This window comes from Sinohyriopsis cumingii, chromosome 7 (assembly GCF_028554795.1).
Source record: "Sinohyriopsis cumingii isolate HCF-2022 chromosome 7, ASM2855479v2, whole genome shotgun sequence".
NCBI lineage: Eukaryota > Metazoa > Mollusca > Bivalvia > Unionida > Unionidae > Sinohyriopsis > Sinohyriopsis cumingii.
Genome location: NC_142967.1, coordinates 49,274,748 through 49,280,633, shown reverse-complemented (window position 1 = coordinate 49,280,633; position 5,886 = coordinate 49,274,748).

Sequence of the window (5,886 nt, the reverse complement as noted above, 5' to 3'; positions counted from 1 at the left end):
TGTAATGTTTCCTTTTCAATATTTGACATAAGAGTTTTGATATGTTACTTTCAGAGGCTGCTTTTTCTCTGGGTATCCCCAAAAATCGGTTTGGTTTCGTTTTATGTTTAATAGCACATCAATACAGGTAGGTTATTTATTTCCGAGGCAGTTGAACGGAAATAGGAGTGTGTAATATGACTGAGACGTGACTGAAACCTTAAATTAATTTAACAGACGAAGTCTCCTGAAGATGCCCATACACTATTTACTCTTTGCTCGCTACTCCGCTTTGGCAACGTGCACGATCCTATGGAGTGTTCTTCATGAGCGTGTTTGCTGACGTCACTGTCGGTATAAATACAATCTTTTCCGCATTCTAGCTGCTGATACCTGCAAAGGGCTCAACAAGAGGTAATTAAACAAGCCGCTGCATACCGTGAGTAAATAGTTACGACCTTTCTTTTTTTCCAATACCCATACTCACATTTCCATTATATATATATTTTTTTAACCATTTAGCTATAGTCCATGACCTAAGTTCAAAGGCTTTATATGAGGTAACATTCATGAAGGCAAATCATACCTATACTTGTATGCATATACTTTTTGATTAATATACTTCATTCTTCACATATTCTAATTCTCAGTACCTTGTGTTTGCATGCTCTATGTTCCTAGGATGTACATTTTTATTTGCAGCTTTACCTCTGACAATATTTCTTACAATATATTTGCATACGTAGTATTGAAATACTGCACTTTCAAATCTTTCAATTTCATGTTAATGCTTTTACATATTTTCAGAATTACACACGTCAACATTCAACACTGAATTATTCCAAATTTATATTTACTCTGTGCGCTTTTATGAAATATGGCAATTACTATACAGTTAAAGGAAATTAAATTTTAAAAACAAAACACGTCCCGGAAGTTCCAATGTCGCTCAAAGAAAATTCTGAGTAAAATGTTAGCAGAGTGAAAGTAAGAATAATACAACCAGCGCCATCTATTGTCAAAATGGGACACTCCAGTCATGCCCCAACACACGGGGCTGTCGTATTTCTTAATGAAAACGATTGCTACTCTTTTTGCTTGGTTTCTAATAAGCACAATAAGATGGAAACACATATTGCTGAATGATATTGTTTTTCTTGCAAACTCTGTTATGGCACATCCCCAAAATTAATATGCAATGATTTATTCTTTCGCCCCCAAAATGGTTTTAAACGTGCATATAAAAGATATAGTAAATGAAAACGGTTTGTAGATAAGTTTAGATGATTTGAAAATTAAATTTTCATCTGCAAATAATTGTACGCGTTTTCTTCGTCTGTTATCTGCAATGAGAGACTTTGGAATTAATTAAATATAAAATTATAAAAGGATATAAGAAGATGCATGATAAACGGATTTAAAAAAAGAAATACCATCTTCTAGAGGAAAGCTAATTTGGAACTGGAAATTTACAAACAAGTAAAACATTGACAGGAATTATTTTTGCTTCAATATAAACTTCTTAAATTTCAAAGTCTGAGTCGGATGAATACATGTTTTTTTACATAGAATTATAACTTCCAATGTCGTAGTTAAAAAAAGGAATTATTTCCAATTCTTTTGTAAGAAATGCTGTTATTAAAATTTAGAGAGAATGTGGATTTCGCATAAGAATTTGATAGAAACTGAACAGTCTTGTAATAGTGTCTTTAAGCTCTTAATATGCATCACAGTACTTAACACAGTACAACCTTGTTCTTATAATTTCTTCATTGTATTGTTTCTTTTAATGCCTACAGTCAAACAACAGGTAGATTCTGTAATTAAGTTTTTGTGTTTTCTCTTCGTTCTTTTTGTGAAATCGGCACATACATATGCTGATCTGCGACCTTGAGAACGGAACTGGTAGAGTCCAAATGTTTTGGGCTGGATTCATACCAGTTTTGCACTGTCGTTCCTCATTTATTTTTCACTTCCCCGATTTCTCATCGCCGTATATAACATCGCATGTGCCTAATGATGACACCCCCCCACTTCATCCTCCTCCTACCCCATTCCATTATCCCTCTCTTCAAGTACAAAGTTAAAAATAGTATATTAGTTTTCCAGATCACCCAAATGTAGTAACTTCTGACCGACACGTGCCAACGCAAATGTATGGACGTAGTTCTGTTGTTGTTTGCTTATGTGATCTTTACTTAGGAAGAGTTGATTTTTTTTACCTTTAAATAAATCAATAATTTTTATTAAACATATTATTTGTATACGCATGTCTTGCAAAATATTTTTTCCAAAGCTTGGATTTTAAAAAAATAAAGACATTTAACAATGTTATAATTTTGTATGATTGCAGTATTACTGGGCAAGAGATAAGATCATGTTTCTGTTTCATGATGATCATCATTATTATTATTATCTCTCTTTCTCTCTCTCTCTATCTCTCTCTCAAAGAGACACACACACACACACTTATATATATCGATAGATAGATGGCATACCAAATTGTGATTCGCTTCTACACTCTCTAAATCAGTTATGAATTTCCAACGATTGATCATTAGCGACGAAAGTTATAACAAATAATGCCAGAGAGATAGGGTGAACAAACTCGCAAAAAAGGATCGCGGTGGTGACTGTGGTGCCGAGACAGCGCCCTCGTTGCTGCTATCAATTAAATTTTTTTTATCAAAACCAATTCGATATCGCGCACGCGGATCTAGCTCTTCATTGTTGGATACCATATTCACTCAGTCATGCTAAAATGTTTTATTTTATAACAGACTTTACGCCCAAAATCATCAACAACTTGTTTCTGAATACGAAAATCTACTGTAATACTCTGAAAATTTAATATGGCCATCGACATACGACCATGATATAGCTTGTCCTCCACTTATGACCATGATATCGCATGTCATCCACTTATGACCATGATATAACATGACATCTTCTTGTTACCATGATATAGGATGCCATCCACTTATGACCATGACATAGCACGTCATCCTCGTATGACCGTGATATTGTATGTCATCCTCTAATGGCCATGATTTAGCATTCCATCCTCTAAGGACAATGATATAGCATGCCATCCTCTAATGACCATGATATAGCATGCTATCCTCTAATGACCATGATATAGCACGCCATCCTCTAATGACCATGATATCGCATGCGATCCTCGTATAACCATGATATTGTATGTCATCCTCTAATAACCTTTATATAGCATTCCATCCTCTAATGACCATGATATAGCATTCCATCCTCTAATGACCATGATATAGCATGCAATCCTCTAATGACCATGATATAGCATGCCATCCTCTAATGACCATGATATAGTATGTCATCCACTTATGTCTATGATATAGCCTGTCAAATTGCATAGCTTTAAGTTAAATAGATTTTGTGTTATCTTTCCACGACAAAATTCTCGTGTTATTGCAGCGGTGGCATAAAAAGTAAATCAAAGATTATACCTACATACCTTCTCCTGTACACGTTTCACTCTGTATATCGAAGATTATAAATACATACGCTGTACAGGAAACATTTCACTCTTTGTATAAAAGATAATACCCACATACCTTGTCCTGTGAACATTTCACTGTGTATAGATGATAATACCCACATACATTGTCCTGTGAACATTTCACTCTGTGTATAGATGATAATACCCACATATCTTGTCCTGTGAACATTTCACTCTATATATAGATGATAATACCTGCATACCTTGTCCTGTGAACATTTCACTCTGTATATAGATGATAATACCCATATACTTTGTCCTGTGAACATTTCACTCTGTGTAGAGATGATAATACCCACATACCTTGTCCTGTGAACATTTCACTCTGTGTATAGATAATAATACACACATACATTGTCCTGTGAACATTTCACTCTATATATAGATGATAATACCTGCATACCTTGTCCTGTGAACATTTCACTCTGTATATAGATGATAATACCCATATACTTTGTCCTGTGAACATTTCACTCTGTGTAGAGATGATAATACCCACATACCTTGTCCTGTGAACATTTCACTCTGTGTATAGATAATAATACACACATACATTGTCCTGTGAACATTTCACTCTGTGTATAGATGATAATACCCACATACCTTGTCCTGTGAACATTTCACTCTATATATAGATGATAATACCCATATACCTTGTCCTGTGAACATTTCACTCTGTATATAGATGATAATACCCACATACCTTGTCCTGTGAACATTTCACTGTGTATAGATGAAAATACCCACATACACTGTCCTGTGAACATTTCACTCTGTGTATAGATGATAATACCCACATACCTTGTCCTGTGAACATTTCACTCTATATATAGATGATAATACCTGCATACCTTGTCCTGTGAACATTTCACTCTGTATATAGATGATAATACCCATATATCTTGTCCTGTGAACATTTCACTCTGTGTAGAGATGATAATACCCACATATCTTGTCCTGTAAACATTTCACTCTGTGTATAGATAATAATACACACATACATTGTCCTGTGAACATTTCACTCTGTGTATAGATGATAATTCCCACATACATTGTCCTGTGAACATTTCACTCTGTGTATAGATGATAATACCCACATGCACTGTCCTGTGAACATTTCACTTCATGTATAGATGATAATACCCATATACCTTGTCCTGTGAACATTTCACTCTGTATATAGATGATAGTACCCACATACATTGTCACATACCTTGTCCTGTGAACATTTCACTCTTTGTATAGATGATAATACCCACATACCTTGTTCTGTGAACATTTCACTCTGTGTATAGATAATAATACACACATACATTGTCCTGTGAACATTTCACTCTGTGTATAGATGATAATACCCACATACATTGTCATGTGAACATTTCACTTTGTGTATAGATGATAATACCCACATACCTTGTTCTGTGAACATTTCACTCTGTGTATAGATGATAATACCAACATACATTGTCCTGTGAACATTTCACTCTGTGTATAGATGATAATACCCACATGCATTGTCACATACCTTGTCCTGTGAACATTTCACTCTTTGTATAGATGATAATACCCACATACCTTGTCCTTTGAACATTTCACTCTGTATATAGATGATAATACCCACATGCACTGTCCTCTGAACATTTCACTCTGTATATAGATGATAATACCTACATATATTGCCCTGTGAACATTTCACTCTATTTTAGAATTAAATTAAATTTCAATGTTGTACTGTTTGCTCTTTGTTTTAGAGAGTGTTTTGTGGGTTTTTTAAAGAAAGGCAAAACCTCGATTTTCACTACATTTCAAATTTATCTTCAAGTGAAGCATAGTTTCGCCCAATGCTACACAAAGCGAGTCTTTATTAGTTATTCTTTCCTGGATGACTGTTTGAATTTAGGTTACTTTCCACAGCGACTTTAGAACTCTCTCTCTCTCTCTCTCTCTCTCTCTCTCTCTCTCTATATATATATATATATATATATATATATATATATATATATATATATGGATGGGTGTGTAGATATGACAACAACTAAGACATTAAGTACAATGTATTTGTTACACAGTGAGGAAGAGAGTCAATAAAGATGCAAATTAAGATTTAGAGCATGGATTTTCACATTTACACTGGGATGAGAAGGAGGTTTGATGGTACCGTATCATAATCTAATGTCTAATGAGTGAATGGGACACTCAGCAATTTTCACGCCTATTAACCCAGCAGTGTGAACTGTGAATCTGACCAATGTTTACCATTAAAACTCGATCACTGACATATGTATGCATACGGGACTCTAATCTATTTTGGGTAATGTGCTGGGAATTTTTCACGATCCAAAAATAGCTTTATGCTCTGAAAAAAAGTATAC